This window comes from Pristiophorus japonicus, chromosome 8, assembly GCF_044704955.1.
Source record: "Pristiophorus japonicus isolate sPriJap1 chromosome 8, sPriJap1.hap1, whole genome shotgun sequence".
Lineage (NCBI taxonomy): Eukaryota > Metazoa > Chordata > Chondrichthyes > Pristiophoridae > Pristiophorus > Pristiophorus japonicus.
Window position 1 is genome coordinate 174,817,899 of NC_091984.1, and position 23,209 is coordinate 174,841,107.

General features: G+C 48.4%; 27 non-coding genes across 27 annotated transcripts; 13 read left to right on the forward strand and 14 right to left on the reverse strand.

Moving 5' to 3' along the window:
- Nucleotides 1-317: 317 nt before the first annotated feature.
- On the reverse strand, nucleotides 318-400 carry trnal-aag (transfer RNA leucine (anticodon AAG)). Its single transcript has one exon. It is a non-coding gene; the product is annotated as a tRNA-Leu (tRNA).
- A 625-nt stretch (nucleotides 401-1,025) lies between these two features.
- Nucleotides 1,026-1,144, forward strand: trnal-caa (transfer RNA leucine (anticodon CAA)). Its single transcript has 2 exons — nucleotides 1,026-1,063; nucleotides 1,099-1,144. It is a non-coding gene; the product is annotated as a tRNA-Leu (tRNA).
- Nucleotides 1,145-2,081: 937 nt separating this feature from the next.
- On the reverse strand, nucleotides 2,082-2,164 carry trnal-aag (transfer RNA leucine (anticodon AAG)). The gene has a single exon. It is a non-coding gene; the product is annotated as a tRNA-Leu (tRNA).
- Nucleotides 2,165-2,789: 625 nt separating this feature from the next.
- trnal-caa (transfer RNA leucine (anticodon CAA)) lies at nucleotides 2,790-2,908 on the forward strand. The gene is made up of 2 exons: nucleotides 2,790-2,827; nucleotides 2,863-2,908. It is a non-coding gene; the product is annotated as a tRNA-Leu (tRNA).
- A 910-nt stretch (nucleotides 2,909-3,818) lies between these two features.
- Nucleotides 3,819-3,900, reverse strand: trnal-aag (transfer RNA leucine (anticodon AAG)). Its single transcript has one exon. It is a non-coding gene; the product is annotated as a tRNA-Leu (tRNA).
- Nucleotides 3,901-4,525: 625 nt separating this feature from the next.
- trnal-caa (transfer RNA leucine (anticodon CAA)) lies at nucleotides 4,526-4,644 on the forward strand. The gene is made up of 2 exons: nucleotides 4,526-4,563; nucleotides 4,599-4,644. It is a non-coding gene; the product is annotated as a tRNA-Leu (tRNA).
- Nucleotides 4,645-5,554: 910 nt separating this feature from the next.
- On the reverse strand, nucleotides 5,555-5,636 carry trnal-aag (transfer RNA leucine (anticodon AAG)). Its single transcript has one exon. It is a non-coding gene; the product is annotated as a tRNA-Leu (tRNA).
- Nucleotides 5,637-6,261: 625 nt separating this feature from the next.
- On the forward strand, nucleotides 6,262-6,380 carry trnal-caa (transfer RNA leucine (anticodon CAA)). The gene is made up of 2 exons: nucleotides 6,262-6,299; nucleotides 6,335-6,380. It is a non-coding gene; the product is annotated as a tRNA-Leu (tRNA).
- A 910-nt stretch (nucleotides 6,381-7,290) lies between these two features.
- Nucleotides 7,291-7,372, reverse strand: trnal-aag (transfer RNA leucine (anticodon AAG)). The gene has a single exon. It is a non-coding gene; the product is annotated as a tRNA-Leu (tRNA).
- Nucleotides 7,373-7,997: 625 nt separating this feature from the next.
- trnal-caa (transfer RNA leucine (anticodon CAA)) lies at nucleotides 7,998-8,116 on the forward strand. Its single transcript has 2 exons — nucleotides 7,998-8,035; nucleotides 8,071-8,116. It is a non-coding gene; the product is annotated as a tRNA-Leu (tRNA).
- Nucleotides 8,117-9,052: 936 nt separating this feature from the next.
- On the reverse strand, nucleotides 9,053-9,135 carry trnal-aag (transfer RNA leucine (anticodon AAG)). The gene has a single exon. It is a non-coding gene; the product is annotated as a tRNA-Leu (tRNA).
- A 625-nt stretch (nucleotides 9,136-9,760) lies between these two features.
- Nucleotides 9,761-9,879, forward strand: trnal-caa (transfer RNA leucine (anticodon CAA)). Its single transcript has 2 exons — nucleotides 9,761-9,798; nucleotides 9,834-9,879. It is a non-coding gene; the product is annotated as a tRNA-Leu (tRNA).
- Nucleotides 9,880-10,789: 910 nt separating this feature from the next.
- trnal-aag (transfer RNA leucine (anticodon AAG)) lies at nucleotides 10,790-10,871 on the reverse strand. Its single transcript has one exon. It is a non-coding gene; the product is annotated as a tRNA-Leu (tRNA).
- Nucleotides 10,872-11,496: 625 nt separating this feature from the next.
- On the forward strand, nucleotides 11,497-11,615 carry trnal-caa (transfer RNA leucine (anticodon CAA)). Its single transcript has 2 exons — nucleotides 11,497-11,534; nucleotides 11,570-11,615. It is a non-coding gene; the product is annotated as a tRNA-Leu (tRNA).
- A 910-nt stretch (nucleotides 11,616-12,525) lies between these two features.
- On the reverse strand, nucleotides 12,526-12,607 carry trnal-aag (transfer RNA leucine (anticodon AAG)). Its single transcript has one exon. It is a non-coding gene; the product is annotated as a tRNA-Leu (tRNA).
- Nucleotides 12,608-13,232: 625 nt separating this feature from the next.
- trnal-caa (transfer RNA leucine (anticodon CAA)) lies at nucleotides 13,233-13,351 on the forward strand. The gene is made up of 2 exons: nucleotides 13,233-13,270; nucleotides 13,306-13,351. It is a non-coding gene; the product is annotated as a tRNA-Leu (tRNA).
- Nucleotides 13,352-14,288: 937 nt separating this feature from the next.
- trnal-aag (transfer RNA leucine (anticodon AAG)) lies at nucleotides 14,289-14,370 on the reverse strand. The gene has a single exon. It is a non-coding gene; the product is annotated as a tRNA-Leu (tRNA).
- A 626-nt stretch (nucleotides 14,371-14,996) lies between these two features.
- On the forward strand, nucleotides 14,997-15,115 carry trnal-caa (transfer RNA leucine (anticodon CAA)). The gene is made up of 2 exons: nucleotides 14,997-15,034; nucleotides 15,070-15,115. It is a non-coding gene; the product is annotated as a tRNA-Leu (tRNA).
- Nucleotides 15,116-16,025: 910 nt separating this feature from the next.
- trnal-aag (transfer RNA leucine (anticodon AAG)) lies at nucleotides 16,026-16,107 on the reverse strand. Its single transcript has one exon. It is a non-coding gene; the product is annotated as a tRNA-Leu (tRNA).
- A 625-nt stretch (nucleotides 16,108-16,732) lies between these two features.
- Nucleotides 16,733-16,851, forward strand: trnal-caa (transfer RNA leucine (anticodon CAA)). The gene is made up of 2 exons: nucleotides 16,733-16,770; nucleotides 16,806-16,851. It is a non-coding gene; the product is annotated as a tRNA-Leu (tRNA).
- Nucleotides 16,852-17,761: 910 nt separating this feature from the next.
- On the reverse strand, nucleotides 17,762-17,843 carry trnal-aag (transfer RNA leucine (anticodon AAG)). Its single transcript has one exon. It is a non-coding gene; the product is annotated as a tRNA-Leu (tRNA).
- Nucleotides 17,844-18,468: 625 nt separating this feature from the next.
- On the forward strand, nucleotides 18,469-18,587 carry trnal-caa (transfer RNA leucine (anticodon CAA)). The gene is made up of 2 exons: nucleotides 18,469-18,506; nucleotides 18,542-18,587. It is a non-coding gene; the product is annotated as a tRNA-Leu (tRNA).
- Nucleotides 18,588-19,497: 910 nt separating this feature from the next.
- trnal-aag (transfer RNA leucine (anticodon AAG)) lies at nucleotides 19,498-19,579 on the reverse strand. Its single transcript has one exon. It is a non-coding gene; the product is annotated as a tRNA-Leu (tRNA).
- Nucleotides 19,580-20,204: 625 nt separating this feature from the next.
- On the forward strand, nucleotides 20,205-20,323 carry trnal-caa (transfer RNA leucine (anticodon CAA)). Its single transcript has 2 exons — nucleotides 20,205-20,242; nucleotides 20,278-20,323. It is a non-coding gene; the product is annotated as a tRNA-Leu (tRNA).
- A 910-nt stretch (nucleotides 20,324-21,233) lies between these two features.
- Nucleotides 21,234-21,315, reverse strand: trnal-aag (transfer RNA leucine (anticodon AAG)). The gene has a single exon. It is a non-coding gene; the product is annotated as a tRNA-Leu (tRNA).
- Nucleotides 21,316-21,940: 625 nt separating this feature from the next.
- On the forward strand, nucleotides 21,941-22,059 carry trnal-caa (transfer RNA leucine (anticodon CAA)). Its single transcript has 2 exons — nucleotides 21,941-21,978; nucleotides 22,014-22,059. It is a non-coding gene; the product is annotated as a tRNA-Leu (tRNA).
- Nucleotides 22,060-22,970: 911 nt separating this feature from the next.
- trnal-aag (transfer RNA leucine (anticodon AAG)) lies at nucleotides 22,971-23,052 on the reverse strand. The gene has a single exon. It is a non-coding gene; the product is annotated as a tRNA-Leu (tRNA).
- Nucleotides 23,053-23,209: the final 157 nt, after the last annotated feature.

The following is a 23,209-nucleotide window of genomic DNA, read 5'->3' on the forward strand; positions in this document are numbered from 1 at the left end:
AGACTCAAAGACTGTTAATCCTTAACTGACCAAAGGTCGGCGAATTCCGGTCCCTTTCTAGGGGCGTGGGTTGCAATCCCACCTCTGACGTGACATTTTTCCCCACACAAATGCAGCCAGCGTCAAAAGGCCTGTTGAACTGGCCTTCAATTTACAAGTGGCAACATCAAACTCTTCAACGGTTTGCCAACAAACTGAAGGCACCGTTCTCAGCTCAACCTCTTTTCCACACCAAAATAGTCATATCACAACACAGCGGGAGCCGACTGCTTCATGGCTCGCGGTGAAGGGGCGCAAATATTACACGCCACAAATTCTGGCAGCGGTGGGATTCGAACCCACTGCCTCCGAAGAGACTGGAGCCTTAATCCAGCGCCTTAGACCGCTCGGCCACGCTACCACTGGCAGCAGTTTCCGTTCTGGAACTAGTGACCGGTGAGTGAAATGTGACTTTGCTTTGGGCAAGATAATAATCAAGGCCATTGAAGTGGCAGACGGTAAACTCTCGAGAAATGATTTTGCAGCATACAGGTCCACAGGGCAACACCAGTAATTAGGTGCACGTTGGAACGAAGCAGTTACAACCTTCATTCAATATTTATTCCGACATCAACGTCACTGACAAAACCAGATTATCTGGTCATGATCACATTGCCGTTTGTGGGATCTTGCTGTGTGCAAACTGGCTGCGGCGTTCCCCACATTGCAACAGTGCCTTCACTTTTACAATACTTCATTGGCTGTGAAGCGCCTTGGGACGTCGTTCGGTCATGAAAGGCGCTTTCGAAATACAATACAGAAAATGTTACCCGATAGCTGACAAAATGCGAGCTGTTGCGAGAAATACCTGTGTTTGAATGTTGGTTGCATTGCAGGGATGATGAACTTAATGACTGGCGCTGCCTGTTAAGTCCTGTCGTAAGAATGTGTGCGTTGTGTGTTTGCACAGGAGGAAGAATTGTGAGGCTGCTCAGTAAGTGTGCAGAATTTGCAGCACATTTTCCTGCAGCTGCTGCACGACCATTGTCAGGATGGCCGAGTGGTCTAAGGCGCCAGACTCAAGGACTGTTAATCCTTACCTTACCAAAGGTTGGTGTATTCTGGTCCCTTTCTAGGGGCGTGGGTTCGAATCCCACTTCTGACATTAACTTTTTATCCAGACAAATGCCAGCCAGCGTCAAAAAGCCTGCTCAACTGGCTTTAAATTTGCAAGTGGTCACCTCAAGCTCCTCAACGCTATTGGCGTTTGCCAATAAGCGAAAGGCACCGCACCGCCCACAGACCAACTTGTTTTGCTCTCTAAACTTATCACATTCTAACCCTGTTCTCGGGGATAGGGTTTAAAATCAGACTTCTCCTTTCAACCCATTCCCACACTAAAAAGCAGCAGACTCAAAGCATGACATTTTTATCCTCCCGCGTTGCTGAATTCCACGTTGCTTTCTCGTACTGTGGCTTTCAATCCCACTGCAGACAGTGGTGGTTCTCAGAAAAAGGGCACCACTGTCAAAGAATGAGATTTCTTCCACACAAAGGCTGCTCAAATCTGCTCCGTTCCTCAGGCAGGGAATTACTTGCAATGTTTACTTCCGACATTAACACATTTTGCCAGTATAAAAGGCACCAGAGCCAAACAAGTCAGGTATTAGCATGTGAAAGTTGCCAGAGTCGATGCCTTGGTGGACCGAGGCCTTTCAATGCTCAGACTGATGCTTACGGCCAAGGGCACAATAGTGTCAGGAAGGCCGAGTGGAGTGAGGCGCCAGACTCAAAGACTGTTAATCCTTAACTGACCAAAGGTCGGCGAATTCCGGTCCCTTTCTAGGGGCGTGGGTTGCAATCCCACCTCTGACGTGACATTTTTCCCCACACAAATGCAGCCAGCGTCAAAAGGCCTGTTGAACTGGCCTTCAATTTACAAGTGGCAACATCAAACTCTTCAACGGTTTGCCAACAAACTGAAGGCACCGTTCTCAGCTCAACCTCTTTTCCACACCAAAATAGTCATATCACAACACAGCGGGAGCCGACTGCTTCATGGCTCGCGGTGAAGGGGCGCAAATATTACACGCCACAAATTCTGGCAGCGGTGGGATTCGAACCCACTGCCTCCGAAGAGACTGGAGCCTTAATCCAGCGCCTTAGACCGCTCGGCCACGCTACCACTGGCAGCAGTTTCCGTTCTGGAACTAGTGACCGGTGAGTGAAATGTGACTTTGCTTTGGGCAAGATAATAATCAAGGCCATTGAAGTGGCAGACGGTAAACTCTCGAGAAATGATTTTGCAGCATACAGGTCCACAGGGCAACACCAGTAATTAGGTGCACGTTGGAACGAAGCAGTTACAACCTTCATTCAATATTTATTCCGACATCAACGTCACTGACAAAACCAGATTATCTGGTCATGATCACATTGCCGTTTGTGGGATCTTGCTGTGTGCAAACTGGCTGCGGCGTTCCCCACATTGCAACAGTGCCTTCACTTTTACAATACTTCATTGGCTGTGAAGCGCCTTGGGACGTCGTTCGGTCATGAAAGGCGCTTTCGAAATACAATACAGAAAATGTTACCCGATAGCTGACAAAATGCGAGCTGTTGCGAGAAATACCTGTGTTTGAATGTTGGTTGCATTGCAGGGATGATGAACTTAATGACTGGCGCTGCCTGTTAAGTCCTGTCGTAAGAATGTGTGCGTTGTGTGTTTGCACAGGAGGAAGAATTGTGAGGCTGCTCAGTAAGTGTGCAGAATTTGCAGCACATTTTCCTGCAGCTGCTGCACGACCATTGTCAGGATGGCCGAGTGGTCTAAGGCGCCAGACTCAAGGACTGTTAATCCTTACCTTACCAAAGGTTGGTGTATTCTGGTCCCTTTCTAGGGGCGTGGGTTCGAATCCCACTTCTGACATTAACTTTTTATCCAGACAAATGCCAGCCAGCGTCAAAAAGCCTGCTCAACTGGCTTTAAATTTGCAAGTGGTCACCTCAAGCTCCTCAACGCTATTGGCGTTTGCCAATAAGCGAAAGGCACCGCACCGCCCACAGACCAACTTGTTTTGCTCTCTAAACTTATCACATTCTAACCCTGTTCTCGGGGATAGGGTTTAAAATCAGACTTCTCCTTTCAACCCATTCCCACACTAAAAAGCAGCAGACTCAAAGCATGACATTTTTATCCTCCCGCGTTGCTGAATTCCACGTTGCTTTCTCGTACTGTGGCTTTCAATCCCACTGCAGACAGTGGTGGTTCTCAGAAAAAGGGCACCACTGTCAAAGAATGAGATTTCTTCCACACAAAGGCTGCTCAAATCTGCTCCGTTCCTCAGGCAGGGAATTACTTGCAATGTTACTTCCGACATTAACACATTTTGCCAGTATAAAAGGCACCAGAGCCAAACAAGTCAGGTATTAGCATGTGAAAGTTGCCAGAGTCGATGCCTTGGTGGACCGAGGCCTTTCAATGCTCAGACTGATGCTTACGGCCAAGGGCACAATAGTGTCAGGAAGGCCGAGTGGAGTGAGGCGCCAGACTCAAAGACTGTTAATCCTTAACTGACCAAAGGTCGGCGAATTCCGGTCCCTTTCTAGGGGCGTGGGTTGCAATCCCACCTCTGACGTGACATTTTTCCCCACACAAATGCAGCCAGCGTCAAAAGGCCTGTTGAACTGGCCTTCAATTTACAAGTGGCAACAAACTGAAGGCACCGTTCTCAGCTCAACCTCTTTTCCACACCAAAATAGTCATATCACAACACAGCGGGAGCCGACTGCTTCATGGCTCGCGGTGAAGGGGCGCAAATATTACACGCCACAAATTCTGGCAGCGGTGGGATTCGAACCCACGCCTCCGAAGAGACTGGAGCCTTAATCCAGCGCCTTAGACCGCTCGGCCACGCTACCACTGGCAGCAGTTTCCGTTCTGGAACTAGTGACCGGTGAGTGAAATGTGACTTTGCTTTGGGCAAGATAATAATCAAGGCCATTAAAGTGGCAGACGGTAAACTCTCGAGAAATGATTTTGCAGCATACAGGTCCACAGGGCAACACCAGTAATTAGGTGCACGTTGGAACGAAGCAGTTACAACCTTCATTCAATATTTATTCCGACATCAACGTCACTGACAAAACCAGATTATCTGGTCATGATCACATTGCCGTTTGTGGGATCTTGCTGTGTGCAAACTGGCTGCGGCGTTCCCCACATTGCAACAGTGCCTTCACTTTTACAATACTTCATTGGCTGTGAAGCGCCTTGGGACGTCGTTCGGTCATGAAAGGCGCTTTCGAAATACAATACAGAAAATGTTACCCGATAGCTGACAAAATGCGAGCTGTTGCGAGAAATACCTGTGTTTGAATGTTGGTTGCATTGCAGGGATGATGAACTTAATGACTGGCGCTGCCTGTTAAGTCCTGTCGTAAGAATGTGTGCGTTGTGTGTTTGCACAGGAGGAAGAATTGTGAGGCTGCTCAGTAAGTGTGCAGAATTTGCAGCACATTTTCCTGCAGCTGCTGCACGACCATTGTCAGGATGGCCGAGTGGTCTAAGGCGCCAGACTCAAGGACTGTTAATGCTTACCTTACCAAAGGTTGGTGTATTCTGGTCCCTTTCTAGGGGCGTGGGTTCGAATCCCACTTCTGACATTAACTTTTTATCCAGACAAATGCCAGCCAGCGTCAAAAAGCCTGCTCAACTGGCTTTAAATTTGCAAGTGGTCACCTCAAGCTCCTCAACGCTATTGGCGTTTGCCAATAAGCGAAAGGCACCGCACCGCCCACAGACCAACTTGTTTTGCTCTCTAAACTTATCACATTCTAACCCTGTTCTCGGGGATAGGGTTTAAAATCAGACTTCTCCTTTCAACCCATTCCCACACTAAAAAGCAGCAGACTCAAAGCATGACATTTTTATCCTCCCGCGTTGCTGAATTCCACGTTGCTTTCTCGTACTGTGGCTTTCAATCCCACTGCAGACAGTGGTGGTTCTCAGAAAAAGGGCACCACTGTCAAAGAATGAGATTTCTTCCACACAAAGGCTGCTCAAATCTGCTCCGTTCCTCAGGCAGGGAATTACTTGCAATGTTACTTCCGACATTAACACATTTTGCCAGTATAAAAGGCACCAGAGCCAAACAAGTCAGGTATTAGCATGTGAAAGTTGCCAGAGTCGATGCCTTGGTGGACCGAGGCCTTTCAATGCTCAGACTGATGCTTACGGCCAAGGGCACAATAGTGTCAGGAAGGCCGAGTGGAGTGAGGCGCCAGACTCAAAGACTGTTAATCCTTAACTGACCAAAGGTCGGCGAATTCCGGTCCCTTTCTAGGGGCGTGGGTTGCAATCCCACCTCTGACGTGACATTTTTCCCCACACAAATGCAGCCAGCGTCAAAAGGCCTGTTGAACTGGCCTTCAATTTACAAGTGGCAACAAACTGAAGGCACCGTTCTCAGCTCAACCTCTTTTCCACACCAAAATAGTCATATCACAACACAGCGGGAGCCGACTGCTTCATGGCTCGCGGTGAAGGGGCGCAAATATTACACGCCACAAATTCTGGCAGCGGTGGGATTCGAACCCACGCCTCCGAAGAGACTGGAGCCTTAATCCAGCGCCTTAGACCGCTCGGCCACGCTACCACTGGCAGCAGTTTCCGTTCTGGAACTAGTGACCGGTGAGTGAAATGTGACTTTGCTTTGGGCAAGATAATAATCAAGGCCATTAAAGTGGCAGACGGTAAACTCTCGAGAAATGATTTTGCAGCATACAGGTCCACAGGGCAACACCAGTAATTAGGTGCACGTTGGAACGAAGCAGTTACAACCTTCATTCAATATTTATTCCGACATCAACGTCACTGACAAAACCAGATTATCTGGTCATGATCACATTGCCGTTTGTGGGATCTTGCTGTGTGCAAACTGGCTGCGGCGTTCCCCACATTGCAACAGTGCCTTCACTTTTACAATACTTCATTGGCTGTGAAGCGCCTTGGGACGTCGTTCGGTCATGAAAGGCGCTTTCGAAATACAATACAGAAAATGTTACCCGATAGCTGACAAAATGCGAGCTGTTGCGAGAAATACCTGTGTTTGAATGTTGGTTGCATTGCAGGGATGATGAACTTAATGACTGGCGCTGCCTGTTAAGTCCTGTCGTAAGAATGTGTGCGTTGTGTGTTTGCACAGGAGGAAGAATTGTGAGGCTGCTCAGTAAGTGTGCAGAATTTGCAGCACATTTTCCTGCAGCTGCTGCACGACCATTGTCAGGATGGCCGAGTGGTCTAAGGCGCCAGACTCAAGGACTGTTAATGCTTACCTTACCAAAGGTTGGTGTATTCTGGTCCCTTTCTAGGGGCGTGGGTTCGAATCCCACTTCTGACATTAACTTTTTATCCAGACAAATGCCAGCCAGCGTCAAAAAGCCTGCTCAACTGGCTTTAAATTTGCAAGTGGTCACCTCAAGCTCCTCAACGCTATTGGCGTTTGCCAATAAGCGAAAGGCACCGCACCGCCCACAGACCAACTTGTTTTGCTCTCTAAACTTATCACATTCTAACCCTGTTCTCGGGGATAGGGTTTAAAATCAGACTTCTCCTTTCAACCCATTCCCACACTAAAAAGCAGCAGACTCAAAGCATGACATTTTTATCCTCCCGCGTTGCTGAATTCCACGTTGCTTTCTCGTACTGTGGCTTTCAATCCCACTGCAGACAGTGGTGGTTCTCAGAAAAAGGGCACCACTGTCAAAGAATGAGATTTCTTCCACACAAAGGCTGCTCAAATCTGCTCCGTTCCTCAGGCAGGGAATTACTTGCAATGTTACTTCCGACATTAACACATTTTGCCAGTATAAAAGGCACCAGAGCCAAACAAGTCAGGTATTAGCATGTGAAAGTTGCCAGAGTCGATGCCTTGGTGGACCGAGGCCTTTCAATGCTCAGACTGATGCTTACGGCCAAGGGCACAATAGTGTCAGGAAGGCCGAGTGGAGTGAGGCGCCAGACTCAAAGACTGTTAATCCTTAACTGACCAAAGGTCGGCGAATTCCGGTCCCTTTCTAGGGGCGTGGGTTGCAATCCCACCTCTGACGTGACATTTTTCCCCACACAAATGCAGCCAGCGTCAAAAGGCCTGTTGAACTGGCCTTCAATTTACAAGTGGCAACAAACTGAAGGCACCGTTCTCAGCTCAACCTCTTTTCCACACCAAAATAGTCATATCACAACACAGCGGGAGCCGACTGCTTCATGGCTCGCGGTGAAGGGGCGCAAATATTACACGCCACAAATTCTGGCAGCGGTGGGATTCGAACCCACGCCTCCGAAGAGACTGGAGCCTTAATCCAGCGCCTTAGACCGCTCGGCCACGCTACCACTGGCAGCAGTTTCCGTTCTGGAACTAGTGACCGGTGAGTGAAATGTGACTTTGCTTTGGGCAAGATAATAATCAAGGCCATTGAAGTGGCAGACGGTAAACTCTCGAGAAATGATTTTGCAGCATACAGGTCCACAGGGCAACACCAGTAATTAGGTGCACGTTGGAACGAAGCAGTTACAACCTTCATTCAATATTTATTCCGACATCAACGTCACTGACAAAACCAGATTATCTGGTCATGATCACATTGCCGTTTGTGGGATCTTGCTGTGTGCAAACTGGCTGCGGCGTTCCCCACATTGCAACAGTGCCTTCACTTTTACAATACTTCATTGGCTGTGAAGCGCCTTGGGACGTCGTTCGGTCATGAAAGGCGCTTTCGAAATACAATACAGAAAATGTTACCCGATAGCTGACAAAATGCGAGCTGTTGCGAGAAATACCTGTGTTTGAATGTTGGTTGCATTGCAGGGATGATGAACTTAATGACTGGCGCTGCCTGTTAAGTCCTGTCGTAAGAATGTGTGCGTTGTGTGTTTGCACAGGAGGAAGAATTGTGAGGCTGCTCAGTAAGTGTGCAGAATTTGCAGCACATTTTCCTGCAGCTGCTGCACGACCATTGTCAGGATGGCCGAGTGGTCTAAGGCGCCAGACTCAAGGACTGTTAATCCTTACCTTACCAAAGGTTGGTGTATTCTGGTCCCTTTCTAGGGGCGTGGGTTCGAATCCCACTTCTGACATTAACTTTTTATCCAGACAAATGCCAGCCAGCGTCAAAAAGCCTGCTCAACTGGCTTTAAATTTGCAAGTGGTCACCTCAAGCTCCTCAACGCTATTGGCGTTTGCCAATAAGCGAAAGGCACCGCACCGCCCACAGACCAACTTGTTTTGCTCTCTAAACTTATCACATTCTAACCCTGTTCTCGGGGATAGGGTTTAAAATCAGACTTCTCCTTTCAACCCATTCCCACACTAAAAAGCAGCAGACTCAAAGCATGACATTTTTATCCTCCCGCGTTGCTGAATTCCACGTTGCTTTCTCGTACTGTGGCTTTCAATCCCACTGCAGACAGTGGTGGTTCTCAGAAAAAGGGCACCACTGTCAAAGAATGAGATTTCTTCCACACAAAGGCTGCTCAAATCTGCTCCGTTCCTCAGGCAGGGAATTACTTGCAATGTTACTTCCGACATTAACACATTTTGCCAGTATAAAAGGCACCAGAGCCAAACAAGTCAGGTATTAGCATGTGAAAGTTGCCAGAGTCGATGCCTTGGTGGACCGAGGCCTTTCAATGCTCAGACTGATGCTTACGGCCAAGGGCACAATAGTGTCAGGAAGGCCGAGTGGAGTGAGGCGCCAGACTCAAAGACTGTTAATCCTTAACTGACCAAAGGTCGGCGAATTCCGGTCCCTTTCTAGGGGCGTGGGTTGCAATCCCACCTCTGACGTGACATTTTTCCCCACACAAATGCAGCCAGCGTCAAAAGGCCTGTTGAACTGGCCTTCAATTTACAAGTGGCAACATCAAACTCTTCAACGGTTTGCCAACAAACTGAAGGCACCGTTCTCAGCTCAACCTCTTTTCCACACCAAAATAGTCATATCACAACACAGCGGGAGCCGACTGCTTCATGGCTCGCGGTGAAGGGGCGCAAATATTACACGCCACAAATTCTGGCAGCGGTGGGATTCGAACCCACTGCCTCCGAAGAGACTGGAGCCTTAATCCAGCGCCTTAGACCGCTCGGCCACGCTACCACTGGCAGCAGTTTCCGTTCTGGAACTAGTGACCGGTGAGTGAAATGTGACTTTGCTTTGGGCAAGATAATAATCAAGGCCATTGAAGTGGCAGACGGTAAACTCTCGAGAAATGATTTTGCAGCATACAGGTCCACAGGGCAACACCAGTAATTAGGTGCACGTTGGAACGAAGCAGTTACAACCTTCATTCAATATTTATTCCGACATCAACGTCACTGACAAAACCAGATTATCTGGTCATGATCACATTGCCGTTTGTGGGATCTTGCTGTGTGCAAACTGGCTGCGGCGTTCCCCACATTGCAACAGTGCCTTCACTTTTACAATACTTCATTGGCTGTGAAGCGCCTTGGGACGTCGTTCGGTCATGAAAGGCGCTTTCGAAATACAATACAGAAAATGTTACCCGATAGCTGACAAAATGCGAGCTGTTGCGAGAAATACCTGTGTTTGAATGTTGGTTGCATTGCAGGGATGATGAACTTAATGACTGGCGCTGCCTGTTAAGTCCTGTCGTAAGAATGTGTGCGTTGTGTGTTTGCACAGGAGGAAGAATTGTGAGGCTGCTCAGTAAGTGTGCAGAATTTGCAGCACATTTTCCTGCAGCTGCTGCACGACCATTGTCAGGATGGCCGAGTGGTCTAAGGCGCCAGACTCAAGGACTGTTAATCCTTACCTTACCAAAGGTTGGTGTATTCTGGTCCCTTTCTAGGGGCGTGGGTTCGAATCCCACTTCTGACATTAACTTTTTATCCAGACAAATGCCAGCCAGCGTCAAAAAGCCTGCTCAACTGGCTTTAAATTTGCAAGTGGTCACCTCAAGCTCCTCAACGCTATTGGCGTTTGCCAATAAGCGAAAGGCACCGCACCGCCCACAGACCAACTTGTTTTGCTCTCTAAACTTATCACATTCTAACCCTGTTCTCGGGGATAGGGTTTAAAATCAGACTTCTCCTTTCAACCCATTCCCACACTAAAAAGCAGCAGACTCAAAGCATGACATTTTTATCCTCCCGCGTTGCTGAATTCCACGTTGCTTTCTCGTACTGTGGCTTTCAATCCCACTGCAGACAGTGGTGGTTCTCAGAAAAAGGGCACCACTGTCAAAGAATGAGATTTCTTCCACACAAAGGCTGCTCAAATCTGCTCCGTTCCTCAGGCAGGGAATTACTTGCAATGTTACTTCCGACATTAACACATTTTGCCAGTATAAAAGGCACCAGAGCCAAACAAGTCAGGTATTAGCATGTGAAAGTTGCCAGAGTCGATGCCTTGGTGGACCGAGGCCTTTCAATGCTCAGACTGATGCTTACGGCCAAGGGCACAATAGTGTCAGGAAGGCCGAGTGGAGTGAGGCGCCAGACTCAAAGACTGTTAATCCTTAACTGACCAAAGGTCGGCGAATTCCGGTCCCTTTCTAGGGGCGTGGGTTGCAATCCCACCTCTGACGTGACATTTTTCCCCACACAAATGCAGCCAGCGTCAAAAGGCCTGTTGAACTGGCCTTCAATTTACAAGTGGCAACAAACTGAAGGCACCGTTCTCAGCTCAACCTCTTTTCCACACCAAAATAGTCATATCACAACACAGCGGGAGCCGACTGCTTCATGGCTCGCGGTGAAGGGGCGCAAATATTACACGCCACAAATTCTGGCAGCGGTGGGATTCGAACCCACGCCTCCGAAGAGACTGGAGCCTTAATCCAGCGCCTTAGACCGCTCGGCCACGCTACCACTGGCAGCAGTTTCCGTTCTGGAACTAGTGACCGGTGAGTGAAATGTGACTTTGCTTTGGGCAAGATAATAATCAAGGCCATTAAAGTGGCAGACGGTAAACTCTCGAGAAATGATTTTGCAGCATACAGGTCCACAGGGCAACACCAGTAATTAGGTGCACGTTGGAACGAAGCAGTTACAACCTTCATTCAATATTTATTCCGACATCAACGTCACTGACAAAACCAGATTATCTGGTCATGATCACATTGCCGTTTGTGGGATCTTGCTGTGTGCAAACTGGCTGCGGCGTTCCCCACATTGCAACAGTGCCTTCACTTTTACAATACTTCATTGGCTGTGAAGCGCCTTGGGACGTCGTTCGGTCATGAAAGGCGCTTTCGAAATACAATACAGAAAATGTTACCCGATAGCTGACAAAATGCGAGCTGTTGCGAGAAATACCTGTGTTTGAATGTTGGTTGCATTGCAGGGATGATGAACTTAATGACTGGCGCTGCCTGTTAAGTCCTGTCGTAAGAATGTGTGCGTTGTGTGTTTGCACAGGAGGAAGAATTGTGAGGCTGCTCAGTAAGTGTGCAGAATTTGCAGCACATTTTCCTGCAGCTGCTGCACGACCATTGTCAGGATGGCCGAGTGGTCTAAGGCGCCAGACTCAAGGACTGTTAATGCTTACCTTACCAAAGGTTGGTGTATTCTGGTCCCTTTCTAGGGGCGTGGGTTCGAATCCCACTTCTGACATTAACTTTTTATCCAGACAAATGCCAGCCAGCGTCAAAAAGCCTGCTCAACTGGCTTTAAATTTGCAAGTGGTCACCTCAAGCTCCTCAACGCTATTGGCGTTTGCCAATAAGCGAAAGGCACCGCACCGCCCACAGACCAACTTGTTTTGCTCTCTAAACTTATCACATTCTAACCCTGTTCTCGGGGATAGGGTTTAAAATCAGACTTCTCCTTTCAACCCATTCCCACACTAAAAAGCAGCAGACTCAAAGCATGACATTTTTATCCTCCCGCGTTGCTGAATTCCACGTTGCTTTCTCGTACTGTGGCTTTCAATCCCACTGCAGACAGTGGTGGTTCTCAGAAAAAGGGCACCACTGTCAAAGAATGAGATTTCTTCCACACAAAGGCTGCTCAAATCTGCTCCGTTCCTCAGGCAGGGAATTACTTGCAATGTTACTTCCGACATTAACACATTTTGCCAGTATAAAAGGCACCAGAGCCAAACAAGTCAGGTATTAGCATGTGAAAGTTGCCAGAGTCGATGCCTTGGTGGACCGAGGCCTTTCAATGCTCAGACTGATGCTTACGGCCAAGGGCACAATAGTGTCAGGAAGGCCGAGTGGAGTGAGGCGCCAGACTCAAAGACTGTTAATCCTTAACTGACCAAAGGTCGGCGAATTCCGGTCCCTTTCTAGGGGCGTGGGTTGCAATCCCACCTCTGACGTGACATTTTTCCCCACACAAATGCAGCCAGCGTCAAAAGGCCTGTTGAACTGGCCTTCAATTTACAAGTGGCAACAAACTGAAGGCACCGTTCTCAGCTCAACCTCTTTTCCACACCAAAATAGTCATATCACAACACAGCGGGAGCCGACTGCTTCATGGCTCGCGGTGAAGGGGCGCAAATATTACACGCCACAAATTCTGGCAGCGGTGGGATTCGAACCCACGCCTCCGAAGAGACTGGAGCCTTAATCCAGCGCCTTAGACCGCTCGGCCACGCTACCACTGGCAGCAGTTTCCGTTCTGGAACTAGTGACCGGTGAGTGAAATGTGACTTTGCTTTGGGCAAGATAATAATCAAGGCCATTGAAGTGGCAGACGGTAAACTCTCGAGAAATGATTTTTCAGCATACAGGTCCACAGGGCAACACCAGTAATTAGGTGCACGTTGGAACGAAGCAGTTACAACCTTCATTCAATATTTATTCCGACATCAACGTCACTGACAAAACCAGATTATCTGGTCATGATCACATTGCCGTTTGTGGGATCTTGCTGTGTGCAAACTGGCTGCGGCGTTCCCCACATTGCAACAGTGCCTTCACTTTTACAATACTTCATTGGCTGTGAAGCGCCTTGGGACGTCGTTCGGTCATGAAAGGCGCTTTCGAAATACAATACAGAAAATGTTACCCGATAGCTGACAAAATGCGAGCTGTTGCGAGAAATACCTGTGTTTGAATGTTGGTTGCATTGCAGGGATGATGAACTTAATGACTGGCGCTGCCTGTTAAGTCCTGTCGTAAGAATGTGTGCGTTGTGTGTTTGCACAGGAGGAAGAATTGTGAGGCTGCTCAGTAAGTGTGCAGAATTTGCAGCACATTTTCCTGCAGCTGCTGCACGACCATTGTCAGGATGGCCGAGTGGTCTAAGGCGCCAGACTCAAGGACTGTTAATCCTTACCTTACCAAAGGTTGGTGTATTCTGGTCCCTTTCTAGGGGCGTGGGTTCGAATCCCACTTCTGACATTAACTTTTTATCCAGACAAATGCCAGCCAGCGTCAAAAAGCCTGCGCAACTGGCTTTAAATTTGCAAGTGGTCACCTCAAGCTCCTCAACGCTATTGGCGTTTGCCAATAAGCGAAAGGCACCGCACCGCCCACAGACCAACTTGTTTTGCTCTCTAAACTTATCACATTCTAACCCTGTTCTCGGGGATAGGGTTTAAAATCAGACTTCTCCTTTCAACCCATTCCCACACTAAAAAGCAGCAGACTCAAAGCATGACATTTTTATCCTCCCGCGTTGCTGAATTCCACGTTGCTTTCTCGTACTGTGGCTTTCAATCCCACTGCAGACAGTGGTGGTTCTCAGAAAAAGGGCACCACTGTCAAAGAATGAGATTTCTTCCACACAAAGGCTGCTCAAATCTGCTCCGTTCCTCAGGCAGGGAATTACTTGCAATGTTTACTTCCGACATTAACACATTTTGCCAGTATAAAAGGCACCAGAGCCAAACAAGTCAGGTATTAGCATGTGAAAGTTGCCAGAGTCGATGCCTTGGTGGACCGAGGCCTTTCAATGCTCAGACTGATGCTTACGGCCAAGGGCACAATAGTGTCAGGAAGGCCGAGTGGAGTGAGGCGCCAGACTCAAAGACTGTTAATCCTTAACTGACCAAAGGTCGGCGAATTCCGGTCCCTTTCTAGGGGCGTGGGTTGCAATCCCACCTCTGACGTGACATTTTTCCCCACACAAATGCAGCCAGCGTCAAAAGGCCTGTTGAACTGGCCTTCAATTTACAAGTGGCAACATCAAACTCTTCAACGGTTTGCCAACAAACTGAAGGCACCGTTCTCAGCTCAACCTCTTTTCCACACCAAAATAGTCATATCACAACACAGCGGGAGCCGACTGCTTCATGGCTCGCGGTGAAGGGGCGCAAATATTACACGCCACAAATTCTGGCAGCGGTGGGATTCGAACCCACGCCTCCGAAGAGACTGGAGCCTTAATCCAGCGCCTTCGACCGCTCGGCCACGCTACCACTGGCAGCAGTTTCCGTTCTGGAACTAGTGACCGGTGAGTGAAATGTGACTTTGCTTTGGGCAAGATAATAATCAAGGCCATTAAAGTGGCAGACGGTAAACTCTCGAGAAATGATTTTGCAGCATACAGGTCCACAGGGCAACACCAGTAATTAGGTGCACGTTGGAACGAAGCAGTTACAACCTTCATTCAATATTTATTCCGACATCAACGTCACTGACAAAACCAGATTATCTGGTCATGATCACATTGCCGTTTGTGGGATCTTGCTGTGTGCAAACTGGCTGCGGCGTTCCCCACATTGCAACAGTGCCTTCACTTTTACAATACTTCATTGGCTGTGAAGCGCCTTGGGACGTCGTTCGGTCATGAAAGGCGCTTTCGAAATACAATACAGAAAATGTTACCCGATAGCTGACAAAATGCGAGCTGTTGCGAGAAATACCTGTGTTTGAATGTTGGTTGCATTGCAGGGATGATGAACTTAATGACTGGCGCTGCCTGTTAAGTCCTGTCGTAAGAATGTGTGCGTTGTGTGTTTGCACAGGAGGAAGAATTGTGAGGCTGCTCAGTAAGTGTGCAGAATTTGCAGCACATTTTCCTGCGTGCTGCTGCACGACCATTGTCAGGATGGCCGAGTGGTCTAAGGCGCCAGACTCAAGGACTGTTAATGCTTACCTTACCAAAGGTTGGTGTATTCTGGTCCCTTTCTAGGGGCGTGGGTTCGAATCCCACTTCTGACATTAACTTTTTATCCAGACAAATGCCAGCCAGCGTCAAAAAGCCTGCTCAACTGGCTTTAAATTTGCAAGTGGTCACCTCAAGCTCCTCAACGCTATTGGCGTTTGCCAATAAGCGAAAGGCACCGCACCGCCCACAGACCAACTTGTTTTGCTCTCTAAACTTATCACATTCTAACCCTGTTCTCGGGGATAGGGTTTAAAATCAGACTTCTCCTTTCAACCCATTCCCACACTAAAAAGCAGCAGACTCAAAGCATGACATTTTTATCCTCCCGCGTTGCTGAATTCCACGTTGCTTTCTCGTACTGTGGCTTTCAATCCCACTGCAGACAGTGGTGGTTCTCAGAAAAAGGGCACCACTGTCAAAGAATGAGATTTCTTCCACACAAAGGCTGCTCAAATCTGCTCCGTTCCTCAGGCAGGGAATTACTTGCAATGTTACTTCCGACATTAACACATTTTGCCAGTATAAAAGGCACCAGAGCCAAACAAGTCAGGTATTAGCATGTGAAAGTTGCCAGAGTCGATGCCTTGGTGGACCGAGGCCTTTCAATGCTCAGACTGATGCTTACGGCCAAGGGCACAATAGTGTCAGGAAGGCCGAGTGGAGTGAGGCGCCAGACTCAAAGACTGTTAATCCTTAACTGACCAAAGGTCGGCGAATTCCGGTCCCTTTCTAGGGGCGTGGGTTGCAATCCCACCTCTGACGTGACATTTTTCCCCACACAAATGCAGCCAGCGTCAAAAGGCCTGTTGAACTGGCCTTCAATTTACAAGTGGCAACAAACTGAAGGCACCGTTCTCAGCTCAACCTCTTTTCCACACCAAAATAGTCATATCACAACACAGCGGGAGCCGACTGCTTCATGGCTCGCGGTGAAGGGGCGCAAATATTACACGCCACAAATTCTGGCAGCGGTGGGATTCGAACCCACGCCTCCGAAGAGACTGGAGCCTTAATCCAGCGCCTTAGACCGCTCGGCCACGCTACCACTGGCAGCAGTTTCCGTTCTGGAACTAGTGACCGGTGAGTGAAATGTGACTTTGCTTTGGGCAAGATAATAATCAAGGCCATTGAAGTGGCAGACGGTAAACTCTCGAGAAATGATTTTGCAGCATACAGGTCCACAGGGCAACACCAGTAATTAGGTGCACGTTGGAACGAAGCAGTTACAACCTTCATTCAATATTTATTCCGACATCAACGTCACTGACAAAACCAGATTATCTGGTCATGATCACATTGCCGTTGGTGGGATCTTGCTGTGTGCAAACTGGCTGCGGCGTTCCCCACATTGCAACAGTGCCTTCACTTTTACAATACTTCATTGGCTGTGAAGCGCCTTGGGACGTCGTTCGGTCATGAAAGGCGCTTTCGAAATACAATACAGAAAATGTTACCCGATAGCTGACAAAATGCGAGCTGTTGCGAGAAATACCTGTGTTTGAATGTTGGTTGCATTGCAGGGATGATGAACTTAATGACTGGCGCTGCCTGTTAAGTCCTGTCGTAAGAATGTGTGCGTTGTGTGTTTGCACAGGAGGAAGAATTGTGAGGCTGCTCAGTAAGTGTGCAGAATTTGCAGCACATTTTCCTGCAGCTGCTGCAAGACCATTGTCAGGATGGCCGAGTGGTCTAAGGCGCCAGACTCAAGGACTGTTAATGCTTACCTTACCAAAGGTTGGTGTATTCTGGTCCCTTTCTAGGGGCGTGGGTTCGAATCCCACTTCTGACATTAACTTTTTATCCAGACAAATGCCAGCCAGCGTCAAAAAGCCTGCTCAACTGGCTTTAAATTTGCAAGTGGTCACCTCAAGCTCCTCAACGCTATTGGCGTTTGCCAATAAGCGAAAGGCACCGCACCGCCCACAGACCAACTTGTTTTGCTCTCTAAACTTATCACATTCTAACCCTGTTCTCGGGGATAGGGTTTAAAATCAGACTTCTCCTTTCAACCCATTCCCACACTAAAAAGCAGCAGACTCAAAGCATGACATTTTTATCCTCCCGCGTTGCTGAATTCCACGTTGCTTTCTCGTACTGTGGCTTTCAATCCCACTGCAGACAGTGGTGGTTCTCAGAAAAAGGGCACCACTGTCAAAGAATGAGATTTCTTCCACACAAAGGCTGCTCAAATCTGCTCCGTTCCTCAGGCAGGGAATTACTTGCAATGTTACTTCCGACATTAACACATTTTGCCAGTATAAAAGGCACCAGAGCCAAACAAGTCAGGTATTAGCATGTGAAAGTTGCCAGAGTCGATGCCTTGGTGGACCGAGGCCTTTCAATGCTCAGACTGATGCTTACGGCCAAGGGCACAATAGTGTCAGGAAGGCCGAGTGGAGTGAGGCGCCAGACTCAAAGACTGTTAATCCTTAACTGACCAAAGGTCGGCGAATTCCGGTCCCTTTCTAGGGGCGTGGGTTGCAATCCCACCTCTGACGTGACATTTTTCCCCACACAAATGCAGCCAGCGTCAAAAGGCCTGTTGAACTGGCCTTCAATTTACAAGTGGCAACAAACTGAAGGCACCGTTCTCAGCTCAACCTCTTTTCCACACCAAAATAGTCATATCACAACACAGCGGGAGCCGACTGCTTCATGGCTCGCGGTGAAGGGGCGCAAATATTACACGCCACAAATTCTGGCAGCGGTGGGATTCGAACCCACGCCTCCGAAGAGACTGGAGCCTTAATCCAGCGCCTTAGACCGCTCGGCCACGCTACCACTGGCAGCAGTTTCCGTTCTGGAACTAGTGACCGGTGAGTGAAATGTGACTTTGCTTTGGGCAAGATAATAATCAAGGCCATTGAAGTGGCAGACGGTAAACTCTCGAGAAATGATTTTGCAGCATACAGGTCCACAGGGCAACACCAGTAATTAGGTGCACGTTGGAACGAAGCAGTTACAACCTTCATTCAATATTTATTCCGACATCAACGTCACTGACAAAACCAGATTATCTGGTCATGATCACATTGCCGTTTGTGGGATCTTGCTGTGTGCAAACTGGCTGCGGCGTTCCCCACATTGCAACAGTGCCTTCACTTTTACAATACTTCATTGGCTGTGAAGCGCCTTGGGACGTCGTTCGGTCATGAAAGGCGCTTTCGAAATACAATACAGAAAATGTTACCCGATAGCTGACAAAATGCGAGCTGTTGCGAGAAATACCTGTGTTTGAATGTTGGTTGCATTGCAGGGATGATGAACTTAATGACTGGCGCTGCCTGTTAAGTCCTGTCGTAAGAATGTGTGCGTTGTGTGTTTGCACAGGAGGAAGAATTGTGAGGCTGCTCAGTAAGTGTGCAGAATTTGCAGCACATTTTCCTGCAGCTGCTGCACGACCATTGTCAGGATGGCCGAGTGGTCTAAGGCGCCAGACTCAAGGACTGTTAATCCTTACCTTACCAAAGGTTGGTGTATTCTGGTCCCTTTCTAGGGGCGTGGGTTCGAATCCCACTTCTGACATTAACTTTTTATCCAGACAAATGCCAGCCAGCGTCAAAAAGCCTGCTCAACTGGCTTTAAATTTGCAAGTGGTCACCTCAAGCTCCTCAACGCTATTGGCGTTTGCCAATAAGCGAAAGGCACCGCACCGCCCACAGACCAACTTGTTTTGCTCTCTAAACTTATCACATTCTAACCCTGTTCTCGGGGATAGGGTTTAAAATCAGACTTCTCCTTTCAACCCATTCCCACACTAAAAAGCAGCAGACTCAAAGCATGACATTTTTATCCTCCCGCGTTGCTGAATTCCACGTTGCTTTCTCGTACTGTGGCTTTCAATCCCACTGCAGACAGTGGTGGTTCTCAGAAAAAGGGCACCACTGTCAAAGAATGAGATTTCTTCCACACAAAGGCTGCTCAAATCTGCTCCGTTCCTCAGGCAGGGAATTACTTGCAATGTTACTTCCGACATTAACACATTTTGCCAGTATAAAAGGCACCAGAGCCAAACAAGTCAGGTATTAGCATGTGAAAGTTGCCAGAGTCGATGCCTTGGTGGACCGAGGCCTTTCAATGCTCAGACTGATGCTTACGGCCAAGGGCACAATAGTGTCAGGAAGGCCGAGTGGAGTGAGGCGCCAGACTCAAAGACTGTTAATCCTTAACTGACCAAAGGTCGGCGAATTCCGGTCCCTTTCTAGGGGCGTGGGTTGCAATCCCACCTCTGACGTGACATTTTTCCCCACACAAATGCAGCCAGCGTCAAAAGGCCTGTTGAACTGGCCTTCAATTTACAAGTGGCAACAAACTGAAGGCACCGTTCTCAGCTCAACCTCTTTTCCACACCAAAATAGTCATATCACAACACAGCGGGAGCCGACTGCTTCATGGCTCGCGGTGAAGGGGCGCAAATATTACACGCCACAAATTCTGGCAGCGGTGGGATTCGAACCCACGCCTCCGAAGAGACTGGAGCCTTAATCCAGCGCCTTAGACCGCTCGGCCACGCTACCACTGGCAGCAGTTTCCGTTCTGGAACTAGTGACCGGTGAGTGAAATGTGACTTTGCTTTGGGCAAGATAATAATCAAGGCCATTAAAGTGGCAGACGGTAAACTCTCGAGAAATGATTTTGCAGCATACAGGTCCACAGGGCAACACCAGTAATTAGGTGCACGTTGGAACGAAGCAGTTACAACCTTCATTCAATATTTATTCCGACATCAACGTCACTGACAAAACCAGATTATCTGGTCATGATCACATTGCCGTTTGTGGGATCTTGCTGTGTGCAAACTGGCTGCGGCGTTCCCCACATTGCAACAGTGCCTTCACTTTTACAATACTTCATTGGCTGTGAAGCGCCTTGGGACGTCGTTCGGTCATGAAAGGCGCTTTCGAAATACAATACAGAAAATGTTACCCGATAGCTGACAAAATGCGAGCTGTTGCGAGAAATACCTGTGTTTGAATGTTGGTTGCATTGCAGGGATGATGAACTTAATGACTGGCGCTGCCTGTTAAGTCCTGTCGTAAGAATGTGTGCGTTGTGTGTTTGCACAGGAGGAAGAATTGTGAGGCTGCTCAGTAAGTGTGCAGAATTTGCAGCACATTTTCCTGCAGCTGCTGCACGACCATTGTCAGGATGGCCGAGTGGTCTAAGGCGCCAGACTCAAGGACTGTTAATCCTTACCTTACCAAAGGTTGGTGTATTCTGGTCCCTTTCTAGGGGCGTGGGTTCGAATCCCACTTCTGACATTAACTTTTTATCCAGACAAATGCCAGCCAGCGTCAAAAAGCCTGCTCAACTGGCTTTAAATTTGCAAGTGGTCACCTCAAGCTCCTCAACGCTATTGGCGTTTGCCAATAAGCGAAAGGCACCGCACCGCCCACAGACCAACTTGTTTTGCTCTCTAAACTTATCACATTCTAACCCTGTTCTCGGGGATAGGGTTTAAAATCAGACTTCTCCTTTCAACCCATTCCCACACTAAAAAGCAGCAGACTCAAAGCATGACATTTTTATCCTCCCGCGTTGCTGAATTCCACGTTGCTTTCTCGTACTGTGGCTTTCAATCCCACTGCAGACAGTGGTGGTTCTCAGAAAAAGGGCACCACTGTCAAAGAATGAGATTTCTTCCACACAAAGGCTGCTCAAATCTGCTCCGTTCCTCAGGCAGGGAATTACTTGCAATGTTACTTCCGACATTAACACATTTTGCCAGTATAAAAGGCACCAGAGCCAAACAAGTCAGGTATTAGCATGTGAAAGTTGCCAGAGTCGATGCCTTGGTGGACCGAGGCCTTTCAATGCTCAGACTGATGCTTACGGCCAAGGGCACAATAGTGTCAGGAAGGCCGAGTGGAGTGAGGCGCCAGACTCAAAGACTGTTAATCCTTAACTGACCAAAGGTCGGCGAATTCCGGTCCCTTTCTAGGGGCGTGGGTTGCAATCCCACCTCTGACGTGACATTTTTCCCCACACAAATGCAGCCAGCGTCAAAAGGCCTGTTGAACTGGCCTTCAATTTACAAGTGGCAACAAACTGAAGGCACCGTTCTCAGCTCAACCTCTTTTCCACACCAAAATAGTCATATCACAACACAGCGGGAGCCGACTGCTTCATGGCTCGCGGTGAAGGGGCGCAAATATTACACGCCACAAATTCTGGCAGCGGTGGGATTCGAACCCACGCCTCCGAAGAGACTGGAGCCTTAATCCAGCGCCTTCGACCGCTCGGCCACGCTACCACTGGCAGCAGTTTCCGTTCTGGAACTAGTGACCGGTGAGTGAAATGTGACTTTGCTTTGGGCAAGATAATAATCAAGGCCATTGAAGTGGCAGACGGTAAACTCTCGAGAAATGATTTTGCAGCATACAGGTCCACAGGGCAACACCAGTAATTAGGTGCACGTTGGAACGAAGCAGTTACAACCTTCATTCAATATTTATTCCGACATCAACGTCACTGACAAAACCAGATTATCTGGTCATGATCACATTGCCGTTTGTGGGATCTTGCTGTGTGCAAACTGGCTGCGGCGTTCCCCACATTGCAACAGTGCCTTCACTTTTACAATACTTCATTGGCTGTGAAGCGCCTTGGGACGTCGTTCGGTCATGAAAGGCGCTTTCGAAATACAATACAGAAAATGTTACCCGATAGCTGACAAAATGCGAGCTGTTGCGAGAAATACCTGTGTTTGAATGTTGGTTGCATTGCAGGGATGATGAACTTAATGACTGGCGCTGCCTGTTAAGTCCTGTCGTAAGAATGTGTGCGTTGTGTGTTTGCACAGGAGGAAGAATTGTGAGGCTGCTCAGTAAGTGTGCAGAATTTGCAGCACATTTTCCTGCAGCTGCTGCACGACCATTGTCAGGATGGCCGAGTGGTCTAAGGCGCCAGACTCAAGGACTGTTAATCCTTACCTTACCAAAGGTTGGTGTATTCTGGTCCCTTTCTAGGGGCGTGGGTTCGAATCCCACTTCTGACATTAACTTTTTATCCAGACAAATGCCAGCCAGCGTCAAAAAGCCTGCTCAACTGGCTTTAAATTTGCAAGTGGTCACCTCAAGCTCCTCAACGCTATTGGCGTTTGCCAATAAGCGAAAGGCACCGCACCGCCCACAGACCAACTTGTTTTGCTCTCTAAACTTATCACATTCTAACCCTGTTCTCGGGGATAGGGTTTAAAATCAGACTTCTCCTTTCAACCCATTCCCACACTAAAAAGCAGCAGACTCAAAGCATGACATTTTTATCCTCCCGCGTTGCTGAATTCCACGTTGCTTTCTCGTACTGTGGCTTTCAATCCCACTGCAGACAGTGGTGGTTCTCAGAAAAAGGGCACCACTGTCAAAGAATGAGATTTCTTCCACACAAAGGCTGCTCAAATCTGCTCCGTTCCTCAGGCAGGGAATTACTTGCAATGTTTACTTCCGACATTAACACATTTTGCCAGTATAAAAGGCACCAGAGCCAAACAAGTCAGGTATTAGCATGTGAAAGTTGCCAGAGTCGATGCCTTGGTGGACCGAGGCCTTTCAATGCTCAGACTGATGCTTACGGCCAAGGGCACAATAGTGTCAGGAAGGCCGAGTGGAGTGAGGCGCCAGACTCAAAGACTGTTAATCCTTAACTGACCAAAGGTCGGCGAATTCCGGTCCCTTTCTAGGGGCGTGGGTTGCAATCCCACCTCTGACGTGACATTTTTCCCCACACAAATGCAGCCAGCGTCAAAAGGCCTGTTGAACTGGCCTTCAATTTACAAGTGGCAACAAACTGAAGGCACCGTTCTCAGCTCAACCTCTTTTCCACACCAAAATAGTCATATCACAACACAGCGGGAGCCGACTGCTTCATGGCTCGCGGTGAAGGGGCGCAAATATTACACGCCACAAATTCTGGCAGCGGTGGGATTCGAACCCACGCCTCCGAAGAGACTGGAGCCTTAATCCAGCGCCTTAGACCGCTCGGCCACGCTACCACTGGCAGCAGTTTCCGTTCTGGAACTAGTGACCGGTGAGTGAAATGTGACTTTGCTTTGGGCAAGATAATAATCAAGGCCATTAAAGTGGCAGACGGTAAACTCTCGAGAAATGATTTTGCAGCATACAGGTCCACAGGGCAACACCAGTAATTAG